Here is a 19003-nt window from a genome sequence, read left to right as displayed (position 1 = left end):
ATAATTAAGTTGATATTTATCTTATAATTAATTATAAAATAATACAAAATCCAAAGATAATATAAGATCAATATAACTAAGGCACTAAGATAATTAATATAAAAAGCTTACAGTTCAGTTGAATGTTCGATCGAACCTAGAATTGTATGCAATTTGATCTATCAATTGATCATATCATGATCAATCAAACTAATTTATTAGGATCGATCGGATGTTTGTTTTTTTAATTTTTCTCTTGTAATATGTTTTTATTATTATAATATTAACTAAAAATTTCTGTTTAATAAATTTTTATGATAAAGATCATTAAGTTGATATTTATCTTATAATTAATTATAAAATAATACAAAATCCAAATATAATATAAGATCAATATAACTAAGGCACTAAGATAATATTAAAAGCTTACAAACCTTCAATTATATCCAGTTTGATCTATCAATTGATCATATCACGATCAATCGAACTAATTCACTAGGATCGATCGGATGTTTGATCGAACATTTAATCCTATCACGATCAATCGAACTAATTCATTAGGATCGATCGGATGTTTAATTGATCATTTGATCCTATCACGATCAATCGAACTAATTCACAAGGATCGATCAGATGTTTGACCGATCATTTGATCATATCGTGATCAATCGAACTAATTCCTTAGGATCGATCAAATGTTTGATCGATTGTTTGATCCTATCACGATCAATCGAACTAATTTACCTGGATCGATCGGATGTTTGATCGATCATTTGATCTTATCACGATCAATCGAATTAATTCAGTAGGATCAATCGGATGTTTAATCGATAATTTGATCCTATCACGATCAATCGAATTAATTTAGTAAGATCGATCGAACATTTGATTCTATCAAGATTAATCGAGCAAATTCATTAGGATCGATCAGATGTTTGATCGAACATCTGATCCTATCACGATTAATCGAACTAATTCATTAGGATCAATCTGATGTTTGATCGATCATTTAAATATATCACAATCATTCGAACTAAAGCATTTAGATCGATCGGATGTTTAATCGAACATTTGATCCTATCACGATCAATCGAACTAATTCATTAGGATCGATCGGATGTTTAATTGATCATTTAAACATATCACGATCAATCGAACTAATTCATTTAGATCGATCGGATGTTTGATCGAACATTTGATCTTATCATGATCAATCGAACTAATTCATTACGATCAATCGGATGTTCAATCAATCATTTATTCTTATCATGATCAATCGAACTAATTCATTAGGATCAATCGGATGTTCGATCAATCATTTGTTCTTATCACGATCAATCGAACTAATTCACCTTGATCGATCGATCATTTGATGCTATCACGATCAATTGAATTAATTCACCAAGATCGGTCGATTGTTCGATCAAACATTTAAATAAGAATAAGAAATAGAAAACTTCAATAATAATTAATACGAGAATTTGTTCTCTTTAAAAGGAAAAAATAAATATTGATTTTTTTATAAAAAATAAGAATAGAAAATAGAAAAAAATTCACCAATAATTAATATAAAAGAAATAATGACATATTATTGGAGGTGAATTTTTGGTAAATAATCTTTTCTATTATATATGTAAGGTCAATAGCATTGCCCCAATATTTATAATTTAATTAATTAATTAATTTTTTTATTTTTTTTTTTTTCGGTGGTAAATAGCGGCAAATACTAAGGTTGCCACTATTGAGGGATCAATAGCGGCAACTTTATGTCGCCGCTAATAGGCCAAGTATTTTTTTTATTTGTTTTTTGTCTGGACGAATAGCGGCAACTACCAAAGTTGCCGCTATTGATCTCCAATAGCGGCAACTTTTAAAGTTGCCGCTATTAGGCCCTTAATAGCGGCCACTTAATGTTGCCGCTACTAGGCCAAGTATTTTTTTTATTTGTTTTTTGTCTGGACGATTAGCAGCAACTACCAAAGTTGCCGCTATTGATCCTCCAATAGCGGCAACTTTTAGAGTTGCCGCTATTAGGCACTTAATAGCGGCAACATTATGTTGCCACTACTAGGCCAAGTATTTTTTTATTTGTTTTTTGTCTGGACGATTAGCGGCAACTACTAAAGTTGCCGCTATTGATCCTCCAATAGCTGCAACTTTTAAAGTTACCGCTATTAGGCCCTTAATAGCGGCAACAATATGTTGCCGCTACTAGGCTAAGTATTTTTTTATTTGTTTTTTGTCTGGACGATTAGCGGCAACTACAAAGTTGCCGCTATTAAGTGCCTAATAGCGGCAACTTTTAAAGTGGCCGCTATTAGGACCTCCAATAGCGGCAACTTTATGTCGCCGCTAATAGGCCAAGTATTTTTTTATTTGTTTTTTGTCTGGACGATTAGCGGCAACTACTAAAGTTGCCGCTATTGATCCTCCAATAGCGGCAACTTTTAACGTTGCCGCTATTAGGCCCTTAATAGCGGCAACTTTATGTTGCCGCTATTAGGCCAAGTATTTTTTTATTTGTTTTTTGTCTGGACAATTAGCGGTAACTACCAAAGTCGCCGCTATTGATCCTCCAATAACGGCAACTTTTGAAGTTGCCGTTGTTGCACTCATAATAGCGGCAATGAATTGTTGCCACTAATTGTGTTTAAATAGCGGCAACTCAAGTCGCCGCTATTGAGTGCCTAACAGCGACAACTTGGTAATGTTGCCGCTGATGGGTAGTAAATAGCGGCAACACAGGTCGCCGCTATTAGTGTTGTTGCTAAATATCAACTATTTTGCTATTTAGCGTCCGCTATTAGCGGCGACTTTTAAAAGTCGCCGCTAATGACCCCTCATTAGCGGCGACTTTTAAAAGTCGCCGCTAATGACCCCTCATTAGCGGCAACTTTGGGGTCGCCGCTAATAATTTGGTTGCTAATGACCAAATTTCTTGTAGCGATCGCAGTGTTGTGGGTGCCTTGCAATATTGCACCCTCACATGACCTGAAATTGCCCACTCGGTAAACCAACTCTGCCAACACCTTCATGCTCCCACTATAGCTCACTGGACTTCGGCCAAACATGCCGTTCACTACCTCAAAGGCACAGTGGACCATGGCCTCTACTTTACACGTGGTTCTCTTGACCTTCATGCCTATAGCGATTCGGACAAAGCTGGTGGCCCAGATGATTGCCGCTCCACCATGGGCTATGGTGTTTTCTTGGGTCCCTGTCTTGTTTCTTAGGCTGCTTAAAAAGCAGCCTATTGTCTCTCGTAGTAGCACTGAAGCTAAATATCGGGCTTTAGCAATGATAGTGGCTGAATTTTATTGGCTTCGTATGATGTTCGAAGACTTACTATAACATCCCGATATTTCTCTTCTTTTATCTTGTAAATAAATTCGAATGTTACGCTGAAATAATCTCATATAGCGGAAAAACTGAAATTTTGAATACAAAACAATACCATTAAAATACTTTTCTTTATACAAAAATACCCAAAGCTATGTCGTACAATGCATTTATACAAATCTATCCGACAGTCTAAACTCTAGACAAAACTTAACCAACTTGGAATCTTTGTACATCTCAATATGAATCTCTAATCATAACTGCATAATTACCTTGATTTTTCCATTCCTGCAAGCACTACAAAAACTGTGAAGTAGTGAGTCAATTGATTTCCGACAATATAAATCATTGTTGAATTATATATATCAAAATGATAGACAAGTTATAAAACCACAAGAATTTGTATTATTGGATATCAATATCATACTCAGTAAGTAAGAATACTTACAGTGATTGTAGGAATAGATCATCAAAGGTAATTACTTGTTGAAACCCATTCTGCTGCAATTGATCCTTATCCATAAATTTCCCATTCACTAACTCTTGCCCAAACACTCATTCTCTCAAGTCTGCCTCTCTCGTTTTCTTTGGTTCAAAGGGATGAGAATAAATAAGTAAAGAAACAAAGAAGGGAGAAGCATTATCGGTATAGTGGGAAAGCAAGAGAAATAATAAAATTGAAAGAATACTTAGTGGTGCTAGGGAAAGTTGGCGTGAAAGTGGTTTAGGCCAATCACTCAAATTCATTAAAATAAACCAATAAGATCTCCAGTACCTAATTTCCATTAATAATCCCACGATTTCCTCAACTGATAAAATCTCATTAAATCAATCACCAATAATCACAATCATACTCCCAATTATATTAATCAATCATGAATTATCAAATCTCTTAAATCTCCCAATAAAATAATCAAGATATAATCTCTCATATAAAATCAACATCATGACATAATAACCTCAAATCAATATTCATTCCTATAATATTCATATGATCTAATCAATTCTTCAAGAATAAATATCATTACCTAATATGAATAATATATCATCAAATAAATATCTCTAAAATAAGACTTTAAAAATCTGGGACGCTACACTTACACCTCCCTTTCTTGTCCCGCCCCGTAGTCTGGTGTGATAATATTTGAGTGCTTGCTTTGGCCTTTAATCCGGTCTTCAACGCCCGTAATAATGGAGGTCGATGTTCAGTTTATCCGGGAGAAAGTAGCCAATAAAGATGTCTAGTTGAAATTTATCTCCATCGTTGATCAAGTCACGGATATTTTTACCAAAGGTTTATCCTCTATTTGCTTCAACTTTCTCAAAGGAAAACTGATGGTGTGTCTTCCCCCATCAATTTTAGGGGGGTTGTTAACCAATCAGCCGTGACTCACTCCTCTACAGCTCATGAAGATCTGGTGCTGCATCAAGAAGGAAATATCCCATCAAACACACCCAATCAATCAGAGAAATATCATGCACCAAGACTTAAGGAAATACAATCAAAGCATGGGTGAAAATAAGGAAAGACATATCAAGCTATACAAGGAAATTCTCTAGAAAACCAACAGTTACTTTGTACTCACTCTATTTATATATATCCATGTACATGACAGTGTAAATTATTGAATAAAAGAATTATCTCTTTATTGTAAACTTTCAACTAGATGACCTAAAAAATTGCACCGAAAGTCGCTGGCCGATATATGCAGATAATGTAACAAATAACCACCACAAAGGATCCCTTCATATGAGACATAATTACAAAAGTCTCTTTTATAATTATGTCCAAGGGGAGACAAATCCAAAAGTCTTCATTTTGTCATTGTCTTTAGCACGTGATGATAGACCTAAACACTCAACTCAACTCAACTCAACTAGCCAAGCTAAATGGAAATCTTGATAATGGATTTGGCTCAAGTCAGCTATTTTAAGAATTAGTGTTATTTGGTAATTTAATAATGGATTTGGCTCAAGTCAGCTAAATTAAAGTTAGGATACCAAAAAAAAAAACATTAGAGCTAGGGCTTTTGTAAGTGTCTACTTAAGTGTTCTTTTGCACTCTAAGATTAGAAATCAAGAAAGAAATATATTCTATAGAACTTAGCGTAGGTGAGATACTCATTGTTTGAGATGAAATTTTTCTTTCTGAGGTGTGAATCATCTTCCTTTTGGTGATGAGACTAAGAGACTCTACTAAACTTCAAAAACAATTAAAGTTAGGGTTTTTTATCGGTGTCTACTTAAGTATTCTTCTGTACTCTAAGATTAGAAATCAAGGGAGAAATATATTTTATAGCAATTAGTGTAGGTGAGATACTCTTGTATGAGATGAAATTTTTAATTTTGAGTTGTGTTAAGGTGAAACAGTGCTACTCTACTCACGTGGACGGCTTTTAGAACATGTCTTACGGGGTGCAATTTCGAATGTCGCATAAAAGGTTTTGGCTTCCCTCACTAGACACCAATTGGTTTTAGATGAGATTATCTTCCTTTTCGTGATAAGACTCTACAAAAATTAATTGTTAGCCAATAATGTTATGTTTAACTTATACTTTATCTTTAAGGTATGTTTTCATTATATTTTGTTTTTTTCAACTAGAAACCAAGGGGTATTTCTCCCATGGTAGGCTCCATTGCGGAGTTCAACAGTTGTGTTCATCGAGCATACTACCACTCTCAAACTCTCAAGTTACAACTTTTTAACAGGACACTAAAAATTATAATTAAATTTTAGATGAATTACTACTAAATTTTGAATTAATGATTTTTTTATTGTCACCTTAAAAATATAATTTTAGGATGGTCTGAGTAGAGTTGTGGATAGCATTTGAAACGATTTTATTCTCACATGTGAATTTCTGCCCCTGCAATCATTCACGTACGGCTTCAATCTCGAATGCCGACCACACACATTCACGTCAATTCCCCACTAGACGAAGCAATGATGCTTATTTCTGCGGGAAAGGGTAACATCATAAACCATTAATTACCAACAAAAGAATAAACAAAATGAAAAGAATATCATCCCTTCAAGATAATATTGACCCTATTTAAATTAAAGCAAGTGTGCACCTCTGTGATGCCGGCAACAACCAGTACCTGATCATTGGTACGGTAGGGGGATCCTTTTCCTGGCCGTATGCAGCCAGTTCGCGCATTTGCCTCTACTTCCACTATACCTAGACCCAATTCACCATCGATTCACCTTGGGGGTTAAGACTTCTTAGAGCAGTACTTATGTTGACCTATTCAAATAAAAGTTGAATTTGATTAGAATATATATATATATATATATATATATATATATATATATGGAGAATCACTTTTAAAAAGAATCAAACACCAAATTCGATCTCAACATCTTTCTGATCTACTTTAGTTAAATAATTTTTTGTTTCTTTTAATTCTTTTTTTGTTCCGGGTAAACGAGAGAGAATGAAAATGAATGTATAAGCTTAAAAAATTAAATAACTATTTTTATTTTTTGGCTTTTGATATTTGGAAGAGTTAAATTTAAAATAGAGAAGATGGCTTATTAAATAGCTCTTTTTGTAATTTTTCAAAAAAGAAATAGAGAAAAACTAAGCTTAAAGAGCTCAATATAGGAATACTCTTATATGCGCACTTGATATAAAGATAACTTGGGAAATGGCAATATTGAGTTGACTTCTCATATTATTGCCCAAAATAAAATGAGATGTTTCTCTTGATTGCATGCGCCCTTATAAAAAAAAGAAAAAAATGGATTCATTTGGCAACCGGGTGTTTTTTGCTTGTTTGGTTGTAACTTGATATAAAGGTGGTAGTTTGAAAGATTTATATTTTGAGTTATTTGTTGTAAAATGAGCTCAATAAAATTGCCTACTTGCTAATGCCAACTTTGTGCTTAATTCATCTGAAAATCATGAAAATAGGTTAGCCCAACCTAAAAATCAACGTACCATACAATTTTTAGGTTTCATAGCTTGATTGTTCTTTTTTATTTCAGATTGATCTCCCAACGCAGCTAAGCTATTTTAAGACTGTGGTGACGTTGCTGAGGCAAGAAGTAGGTGATGTAGAAGCCGAGAAAGTGCTGAGCAGAGCTGTATACTTGTTTAGCATTATTGGAGGCATTGATTACTTTAGTTTTTCGATAAATAACCCAAATGCTACTCATTCCCAACAAACACAACATGTGGAGATTGTGATCGACCACTTGACTAGTGTGCTCAAAAGTAATGGGGAAAGGTTCACTAGAAAGAAAGCATTTAATTAGTATGTGTTCAAATTTTTTAACGTTTACTTTTCCAGGAAATATATGGGTTAGGAGGTAGGAAAATTTCATTTCAAAACGTAGGGCCTTTGGGTTGCATACCGGTCGTGAAATCTAAAAAAACCTAATTGACTTCAAATAACACCTATTCTGAATATATAGGTGTTTTACACAAAATTATGGAAAAATAAATCTGACCTAACAATTTATAATCAACCAAAACAAATATGCAATAATCAATAAAGAACACAGATATTTTAGTTACGAAGAGGAAACCAATCTGAGAACTCTCTAAAAGTAAAACCTTTCCGGGGTATCCAAACCCAAGAAATCAACTAACTCAGTAAAAGAATAAAGGATTACAAGAAGGTCACACTTACAAAACCATTGCAATTGACATTATCTTGCATAAAACAAGCGACCCACTTGCCTACTACAGCAATAGCCCTTTCCAGAGACAGCTGGCACTCCTTCTATGTGATCTCTCTTCACCGGAACTCCGATTGACTTCACTTTAACAATCAACAAGTAAAACAAACGATCACTCTAAGAGAGAACTAACGATCAATATCAAGACACTTTTAGCACACGACGGCAAACTCTAGATGCAAAATCGATCCCTTTCTCTTCTATAAGAATGTATTTATAACATCTACAAAACCCTAGACCTGGGCCCACATTAAAAAACAAGTTTTGGGCATAAAATCTATGGGGTGTCCGGACAGGGCCTTGCAGAGGACGAAAAAACATGTTTCCAGAACTGCTATCCGGACAAGCTGTCATGCTGTCCAGATAGCCTTGGCAGGAAGAGAATTTATGTTTCTGGAATTGTTGTCTGGACAGGGAAAGGGCCTGTATGGATAGGGCAGCATTGGAGGAAAAATTGAATTTTGGAAATGTTGTCCTGTCATGATCAACAGCTCCGATCGATGAGCGTTTGTGGTCTAATTAAGCTGAAACTTTGTAGGGATGTTCATGACACGTGAATGCTCATTGTGAATGGTGGAGATTGGATTCTGAGCATTCTATATCAGTATTTGAGCCCGTAAACCCTCTACATTTTGGAACCGAATTAAGCCAATAAAAATACTTACAAACTCCCTCTTTGGCAATTCGGTGACAAAACCAATATGCCGAGACATCCCATCATCTCCCCCCATATATACTCCCCCTTTTTGTCACAGAATGACAAAAGGTCACCATGGTTCCTGAAACACTCACAAAATTCATCAAGGCATATGTTGAACAGGAATAAACAATGACCAATAATATAACAGATTTGAATAGAATATAATCATGAATAGCTCACCAAATCTATTCGAACACCAAACAAATATCATTCATAGATGCAACAAGTATATCAAAATCAAAATCATCTATGGTGTTCTATCTATTTCCATCAAGGGTAATAAAACATCAGTAAGCCCAAGGAAAGTCATAAAAACATAAGTATGATCAAAGCTACGCATGCATGATGAGTGAAATGCAAGATCATGAAAAAAAAATTCTCCCCCTCAAACTGAAACCACAAACAAAAAAATATTTGACCACAAATAAAAACTTGTATTGATGTCCAACACCTCATGCGCGTCCTCATGAACACCCTAGCAAAACAGAGTAATCAACATACTACACAAACATCTGAGATTCAACATATGTATGAAGCAACTTGTTCTGCAAATGCAGCAAAGTAATCAAGAACTCAGTAAACTCATGCGAAAGGTGTAGTGTGTGAGACCTCCCATTAAATAAGATTTTATCAGTTGAAAAGAACATAGACAGACAACTTGGATAGGAAAGACAAATAGTCTAAATCAATCAACATTCAAACCTTATCATGCTATGGCCTAGACTCCCTCATCCGATACACTCCCCCTAAGACAAATCATTCGCTTTTCACTATGTCCTTTAGTGACCATTGGTTTCCGCAATGATTTGGTCACTTATTCTTTCTATAGGGGCACATTGAGGCAAACATAAGTCATTGATTACATTTTATGCTTTTAGCATATTGAATTTATTTATTTAATTTTTTTTTTAATTTATTGAATTTTCATAGTTTTGCTTTTAGCACATAGGAGAAAAATGCCGAAATGTTTAGGAGGTAGGTTCAACTAACGAGTTGGCCAAGTTAATTAAACTAACACTGCCTATCTTCCTTAACAAAAAAAAAAAATGTCTTATCAAAGCTTCCAAAAATATATCAAAAATACAAACTTAATAGGAGTATAAAGTGCACAAATTCGATCATGAGAAGAATGACTCTTACTCCCTCAACAGTATCCAGAAAAACAAAGCAGATCAGTCACATATGAATTATCAGATGTATAGTGCATAATTGTTGACCCTACACACATGCAAGATATGTGTTTAGAAACAATACACGAGACAATGAACATCGAACAAGGAAACAAAAAAAAAAAAAAAATCACAAAAACATTAAAAAAAAAAAAAAGAAAAAGAAAAAAAGCCCTAGAATACCAAAGAGAAATGAAATATGCATAAATTCTAGGCATGTCATGTGCCCACCTAATCTAGGTGAGTCCATTACCACTCCCCCTCAATGGATGAATGGTATTAATCTTCTTGACCCAAACTTTTTTTACATCAGGGACAAATGTGTGACTCTTATCCAAGACATCTAACAGTGTTACTACGCCCCTCATCATGTTGAATAATTTCTCATAACTATTTCTAGAATGGAAATATTCTCTTTTAAGCTCATGACTATTAAGCTGAAAATACTTAGGACGGATATGTCCAATCTTACCATAATTATGACACGTAGGAATAAACCTTTGAGACGGTTGGTTCCTTAACATATGCACACTTCTCGACTTAGAACTAGACATATAGGAATTAGTTAGAGTTCCCTTACCTTTTTCACCTTTGGAAATTTGAGGAAAAATTACCTTCTTTTCAGCCAAGCTATCTTCTTTGTTCACTGGTTTCACAAAAATCATCTTTGAAGAAGAAGTAACATTAGTAGATAAAATAGCAGATTTATCAAAACCCAATACAGTTCTATCAAACGAATGTTTCTGATTATGTAGCATTTGATTTAGCTTTTCACTAGAGAATTTTGTTAAATAATTCTTTGATTCATTCAGATCATTCTCTAAGGATTTCACTTTGGCAATTAGCATGTGATTTCAGACATCAAAGTATTATGAGTAGCAAGAGAATCAGTTAAGGTGACAGAAAGTTGATCATTTTCAAGATTAACCTTTTTTAGTTTCTTCAAGTGTTGCTTATTCAGCTTTTTTAGTTTAGTGCATTCCACAAAGAGATTATTGTAAGCATTTTGCAGATCATCTTCCTCTTCCGATTCATTATCGGACATACCTTGTTTGTCTTGAGAATTACACTCACTATCCTCATGCTCACTCTCATAACTAACTCCAAATGCTAAGTAATTAACTCACTGTTCAGCATCGTCCTTGTCAAACTCATCACTTTGAGTCACATTAAATGCCTTGCCATTTGACTTTCTCAAGTTAGCACAGTCAACACAAATGTGCCCATGCCCTCCACATTCGTGACACTTGATACCTCTAGGTGACTTACCTTTCTCAACATTCTCAATTCTAGATTTCTCAGAAAATTGTGAATTGCTATTTTTAAAATTTCCTTTCTTGGGTCTAAAGAATTTCCTAAACTTCTTAGCAAACATAGCTACTTCTTCCTCATTTCCAAAATCCTCATCAGATGAACCACAAGAGTTAACCTTAACATTTTTTGCTTTAAGAGCAATATTCTTGGTGTTCTTGTGTTTAGGTAGAATTAACTCAAAAGTCTGAAGTGAACCTACAAGTTCTTCTACTCTCATTATGTCTAGGTCTTTGCTTTGTTGTATGGCAGCAATTTGAGGTATAAACCTCTCAGGTAATAACCTTAAGATTTTCTTAACAACTTTTGCCTCATCCATTCTTTTTCCTAAATTGATAGTAGAGTTTCTAATGACACTAAGCTTCGAGTAGAATTCATCAAATGTTTCATCTTCCTGCATTCTAATCTCCTCAAACTGAGAAACCAACATTTGAATTTTTGAAGTTATAACAACCTTAGTTCCTTCATGTGTGATATCTAAAGTTTCCCAAGCTTCCTTAGCTATCTCACATCTAGAAATTCTTGAAAATTCCTCATTTGAAACAGATATGTAAATAGCATTTATAGCTTTGCCATTAGCAATAGCATTATTCTTTTCCTCCGTTGTCCATTCAGTTGTTGCTTTGTCTGGACGAGTCCATCCAGATTCAACTATATGCCAAACGCTAATGGATTTAAAGTATGCTCTCATATCAATTTTTCAAAGCGTATAATTCGTTCTATCAAACACAGGAAGGGAATTAGGAGCAACAGTATGATAAATTTGATATGGAGTCTCGGATCACACTCAGGAAATAATGATCTATAGCAAGACTCTTTTAGTGAACGACGGTGAACTCTAGATGCAGAATCCTTCCCTTTCTCTTCTAAAAAGATGTATTTATAACATCTACAAAACCCTAGACCTGGGCTCACATTAAAAACACGTTTTGGGCATAAAATCTACCGGGTGCCCGGACAGGTTAAGTGCCTATCTAGATAGGGCCTTGCGGAGGACGAAAAAACATCTTTCTGGAACTGTTGTCCAGACAAGCTGTCTTGCTGTTCGGATAGCCTTGGCAGGACGAGAATTTCTGTTTCTAGAATTGCTGTCCGGACAGGGAAAGGGCTTGTCCGGACAGGGCTGCAATGGAGGAAAAATTGCATTTTGGAAATGTTGTCCTATCATGATCAACAGCTCCAATCGTTGAGTGTTTGTGGTCCGATTGAGCTAAAACTTTGTAAAAATGTTCATCACACATGAATCCTCATTGTGAACGGTGGAGATTGGATTCTGAGCATTCTATATCATTGGTTGAGCCAGTGAACAGTAGCCTCTGCATTTCGGAACCAAATTAAGCCAACAAAAATACTTACAAAATCCATTATGAATTTTACACATGCTAGTGAGTGTATCAAACAACCCTTAGCTCTGGCAAAGCTACACAACAAAGCTCTAGCCCAAGTCCTTAAAACCCTAGAGAGTGAGTTATCGGGATTCAAATATTCAATATTTGATTACTTCCATGAGCTTATAGACAGAATTAAAAACCCTTCAAAATATGGTAGGCTTGTCAACACAATTTTCACTTAAATACAACTTTCACTGATCTTTGTTGTAATTAATTTACCCTTTTTTGGTTTTTTAAGGCTTCAAGAATTGTGAGACTGTGTGTTGCGGCACTGGAGAGTATATAAATTATGGAGGTGGAGGAAGCGGAGAACCACATTCGAGATATGTAGTGATCCGAGTGAGTATGTGTGCTTTGATGGTGTTCATACTTGTGAAAAGACAAACCACCAGTTAGCTGACCTAATATGGAGTGGAGAACCACATGTCACAGGGCCTTACAATGTGAAACAACTATTTGAACATGCGTAGCAAATTATGTTCTATACAGCTAGCTTTCCTATTATGTTTTTGGATATTGTTTTCCTATGATGTTTATCGATATTGCAGTCCTATGTTTTAGGTAATCACTATCATGTTCTCTCCATCTTTCATGATTTCTCTATAAATAAGGATCATTTGTATTGTAATTTATCATCAATAAATAAGAGCAAGATTTAACCTTTTATACTCTTCCCTAGTAGTAGACATAGTCTACCATGATATGATTCTACATTTCCTTAGGAGAAAAGTAAGCTTCAATTTTTTTTTTTTAAAGATTTTGTACCTCTGATTTATCAATTACTCTTTAAAAGTACTTATTAATGAAGTTATCGAAATTCAAATAAGGCATATTTTGAAATTCTTCACTAGTCTTTTCCTTCCATAGCCTATTTGATGTAAATCGAAGTGTTTGGGATTTCATGAAGAAGACGGGAATGGATGGTAGTGTGGACATACCCCGGAAGATGGTGACGTGATCCCAGACTTGTGCTGCAGAAAAGGGAGTTCCTAGAACTGCGATCGATCGCACGTTGATTCTAATCGAGCGCCCTAGACACGGTGCCTGCACTCGAGCGTCCATCCCCTGGAATTTGAAGGTTGTCTTTGGTACTGCAACTAATTTGTCCCTGTAACTGTAAACGATCGCATGCTCTAGCGCACCCCATCCCTGGAAGTGCGATCAAGCGCACTCGGGGCGCTATGTTACTTTTTTAGCATTTATTTCGCTTTAAACCGACTTTCTTTCCTTGTTTTGCTGTGATTAGGGTTTTGAAAGTCCATATTCCGTGTTTTAGTAGTATTAGGAGTATTGGAGGTTATAAATACATGCTTAAAGCCTCTAGCAAACTCAGTTTAGGAATATTATTTGGTTTTCTCAATAAGAATACAAAGAGTTGAGTTTCTTCATTACTTTTCCTTAAATTCATAGACAGCATCTATTGATTTGAGAAGGTTTCTTTGATTCTTGTGATAATTTCACAATCTTCGAAATATTTATCCCTTCTACTTGCTGTTTTCTTGTTCATTACTATCCATTGCTGCATCAATTGGTATCGAAGCCCAAGTTTCTTTCCATGGCGCCAAACACAAGAGGAGGAAGCGGTAACCGCTATGCAAATTTGGAGAACGTGTATGAACGTGAGGACTCATTCTGTGGAGAACAGGCGGCGGCACAATGGCAACTTATGGAGGACACAATCACAGAGTTGAGGGCTCAACTTGTTGCCACCAATACTCAATTGGCAAATCCAAAGTTCCACCGTAAGCGTCACCACCAACCCTCACCGCCTGGCTCGGATGGGGAAGACAAACAAGGTACGAAGAATGAAGCTGGGAACCCTTTTGCAGGGAGCCAAGTACATGGCCATCAACCCCATGTACAAGCCCATGCCAATCGATGGGAGAGCGGTTTCAAACTCGATATTCCAGAATTCCACGGGGGTCTTCAACCCGAAGAATTTTTGGATTGGGTAGCGGCAGTTGGAGAAATTCTTGATTTCAAGGGGGTGCCCGAGGATCAAGGAGTTTCTTTGGTCGAAACTAAATTTCGGGGGAAAGCAGCGGCCTGGTGGCAGCAATTGAATCAATCAAGAGAGCGATAGGGCAAAAAGAAAATCAACAAGTGGGAGAAACTGTTGAAGCATATGCGATCGGCCTTTTTATCCTACAATTATACCTGAACCATGTATCAAAAGCTGCAAAATTTGAGCTATGGTTCAAAGTCTGTGGATGACTATACGGAAGAATTCTACAAGTACCTCACTCGTGTGGATCTAGTCGAAACAAACGACCAACTCGTGTCACAATACATTGGAGGTTTGTGCCAACAAATTCAGGATTCCCTAAACCTCTTTGATCCCCCTAATGTGTCCGAAGCCCATCAACGGGTACTATTGCTAGAAAGGACGGCTTCTAGAGGGCCTTTTGGAGGATTCGGTTGAGGAACCGAGGGCAGCACAAACCGGTCAAGTGGGCCATTCACTGCGCGCAGCACCACTCCAACTCCAAGTCAAGGCCGTACCCCAATGTTAAGTGCTAAAATATTCATATTTTTTGTCATTAACTTACATGTGTTAATCTTTTAGTTTTAGTTAATTTATGCCATTTTAGCTCTTTTATGAGTTTTCCTTGTTTTTGTAGGTCATTGGAAAAAAAAAAAAGTAATCTTAGAAGTTTTGGACTTAAAAGAGCTATTTTGGGAATATTGGAGGCACTGGTAGTGCGATCGATCGCAGGGGAGCTGCGATCGAGCGCACTACAGGCGAGGAGCACAAACGCAAGGCACCTGTGATCGAGTGCCTAGCACAAATAGGATCGATCACAGTCCTGCGATCGATTGCACACGGGCTGTAATCGAGCATACCCGAGGGTGATGGGCACGTCAGCTACCAGTCTTGTTATGAAAGTGCAAATTCTAGGGTTTTGTAAGTTAGTGCGAACTAGGGTTCAAACCCTACGATTTTTAGGGTTTCTAGAGTATTCCTAAGGCTTATAAATAATCCCTTAAACCTCTAGAATAGACATAATTTCCAAGGAGAAGAATTGGAGCTCTTCAAGTTCAAGTTTCGGATTTATTCTTTTCCTTTCTTTTATTTTATTTTATTTTATGAAGATGTTTAACATCAAACTTATGTGTAACTAATTTACTTAGTAGGGCTAGATTGAAGCCTTAGCTATGTTTAGTTAATATTCAATATTGGCGCCTTTGTGATGTTGTGGTATTTAACTTGATTAATTCTGGCTTTCATGAATTCCTCATATGTGTGTGCCTGATCAACATATGCATGTGGTATGGACTAGTTAGTTAAATCAATTTGGATGACCGCGACCTGAGTTTAATAAAAGTAACAAAAGAAATCCACACCCGGTTCTTGGGTTAATCAACATGGGGAACCAGAAGTAGACACCCATGCCCTAGGCCTCATGTGTTTGTCGATTTCCACAGTTTTATGCTTTCTTAAAGAACAACTTAGTAGACACCCATGCTAAATCCTTTAAGAAATAAAGGAATTAGAGTAGACACACATGCCTAATTCGTTGCTTAGGGAAATCAATAGCTTAAGGAGTAGACACACATGCCCTTAGGTTGACAAACATTTGATATACATAACATGATCAAAACATTGGCATATCGATATATTATCTAAATATAATTAGTGGTGGATATCAAAGCTCTACCTTTTTATTATTATCAACTCAAAACCAATCTTTGTTTCGTTTTATTTTTGGAAATTATCTTAGACAAAATTTAGCAATCCTTGTGGGAATGACCCCTTCCTTGCACCATATACTACTATGTCGATCTCGTGCACTTGCGAGTAAAACATACAATTATTTGCCTATTAATTAGGTAAATATTTGTAACAACACCCAACCACCATGGGAACTCCGACCCGAGTTGCAGCATCCAATGGGCCTAAATGTTTTAAGTGTGGAGAACCCGGCCACCGGATGCCGGATTACTGCAAAGGGAAAATGTATGGTAAAGGGCTACTCATCGACTCGGGAGACGCCTTCGGAGAACAAGGCAATGAGGATGAGCAAGAAGCAGTCTTTGACGACTATGGTGGGGTGGATGAAGAATTTGTTACCGGGGATGACAACCCTCTATCAATGCTTAGGAGGGTGTGTTTTACACCCTGGAAGGTGGAGAGTGATGATGGCCAGTGCCACAATTTGTTTCAGACAACATGCACAATTGGGGGCAAAGGGTGCAAGTTGGTCATTGATGGGGGCAGTTGTGAGAACGTAGTAGCGGAGGAAGTGGTTCGGAAATTGGGCCTTGGGATAGAGAAACACCCTGCACCGTATCGCTTAGAGTGGCTTAAGAGAGGAACTGAGGTAATAGTATCGAAACGTTGCCTTGTGAATTTTTCGATTGGGAATAAGTATAAAGATGAAACATGGTGTGATGTGGTGGTGGCCATGGATGCATGCCATTTATTACTCGGAAGGCCATGGCAATATGATCGGAGTGTTCATCACGACGGGAGGAAAAACACCTATAGTTTTTTGATGGACAATGTAAAACTTACTCTCCTTCCAAATCCGAAAGAAGATTCCAAACCTTCTAAAAGGGCGGGTCAAACATTGTTAGCTAAGCATGAGTTCATTAAGGAGATGCTCGATTCGGATTGTATGTACCTATTATATGGCAAGGAGTGTGGTTCTACGAAGGTACTGCCGGCTGCGGTCAAGGGTTTGTTAGAAGAATTTTCAGATGTGTTCCTGGTAGAGTTACCTAAGGAGCTTCCACCCCTTTGTGACATTCAACACCAAATCGACTTGGTGCCCGGTTCTAGTCTTCCCAACCAACCACACTACTGCATGAGTCTGAAGGAGCATGAAGAGTTGAGGCGACAAGTGGAAGAACTTCTCGTCAAAGGGCATATTTGGGAGAGCTTAAGCCCATGTGCAGTCCCCCCATTGCTCACGCCTAAGAAGGATGGAACATGGAGGATGTGCGTAGATAGCTGCGCCATCAATAAAATCACCATAAGGTACCGCTTTCCTATCCCTCGTTTGGATGACTTATTGGATCAATTGAGTGGGGCAATAGTTTTCACAAAGCTGGATTTGAAGAGTGGATACCACCAAATTTGGATGCGGGTTGGTGATGAATGGAAGACCGCGTTCAAAACGCGGGAGGGGCTCTATGAATGATTGGTAATGCCGTTTCGGTTGTCCAATGCTCCTAGTACCTTCATGAGGGTGATGAATCAAGCATTCCACCCATTCATCAGGAAGTTTGTAGTCGTCTACTTTGATGATATCCTCATATATAGCTCAACCACGGAGGAGCACCTTCGACATATACGGGAGGTACTAGATGTGTTGCGCCGAGAAAAATTGTATGCGGCGCCGGCTAAGCGTTCCTTCATGACCAATTCAGTCCTTTTTCTTGGGTACATGGTGTCCAAAGATGGGTTGGCGGTGGATGAGTCAAAGGTCGCAGCAGTTCAGGATTGGCCTCTCCCAACTACACTACATGAGGTACGTAGCTTCCATGGGTTAGTCTCTTTTTATCGGCATTTTATTCAGAATTTTAGCACCATCTTGGCGCTGCTTACGGAGTGTATGAAAGCGGGAAAATTTGTGTGGAGTGACGCAGCAACTACCGCCTTCGAGTTGATCAAGGTAAAAGTGACTACATCTCCATTACTAGTCCTTCCGAATTTTGACTTACCCTTTGAGTTACATTGTGATGCCTCGAAGATAGGCGTTGGGGCCATACTCAGCCAAAGGGGCAAGCCCATGGCTTATTTGAGTGAAAAATTGAAGAATGCACAACTTAATTATAGCACATATGATATTGAGTTTTATGCATTAGTGCAAGCACTGAAGCATTGGAGTTCATACCTCGCCTACAATGACTTCATCTTGTATTCGGACCATGAATCCCTCAAGCACCTTAATGGTCAAGATAAGTTGTCATCCCGACATGCTAAATGGGCCGCCTTTGTCCAACAGTCCTCATTTACAATTAAGCACAAGTCGGGAGCATTGAACAAAGTGGCCAATGCCCTTAGCCGAAAATCATCCCTATTGACCACCATGAAGTCGGAGGTAATAGGCTTTGACTTATTAAAATATTCTTTATCTATTGATCCATTTTTTGGTCCTATTGTTGGAGAGATATCCTCAGGGGTGAAAGACGACTTTGGCTTGTACAATGGGTTCCTTTTCAAAGGTACTCAACTGTGCATTCCTAAAGGCAACCTGCGGTTGAAGATTATCCAAGAACACCACAATGAAGGGCACATGGGGCAGGATAAAACATTACAACTGGTGGCGGACCAGCTCTATTGGCCAAGCATGAGGAAATAGGTAGAAAGATTGGTGAAAAACTGTCGAATTTGTCAAGTGTCCAAGGGGTCAGCGACCAATGCTGGCTTGTATATGCCCCTTCCCAATCTGGAGGGGCCATGGACCAATGTGAGCATGTA

At 37.2% G+C, this 19003-nt stretch overlaps 1 pseudogene; it reads left to right on the top strand.

Moving 5' to 3' along the window:
• Positions 1-3081: 3081 nt before the first annotated feature.
• LOC132187868 (GDSL esterase/lipase 3-like) lies at positions 3082-13046 on the top strand (annotated as a pseudogene).
• Positions 13047-19003: the final 5957 nt, after the last annotated feature.

The sequence above is a fragment of the Corylus avellana genome, chromosome ca7, assembly GCF_901000735.1.
Source record: "Corylus avellana chromosome ca7, CavTom2PMs-1.0".
Classification (NCBI taxonomy): Eukaryota; Viridiplantae; Streptophyta; class Magnoliopsida; order Fagales; family Betulaceae; genus Corylus; species Corylus avellana.
The sequence above is the reverse complement of the archived record's forward strand: the minus strand, read 5'-3'. Positions and strand labels throughout refer to the sequence as shown.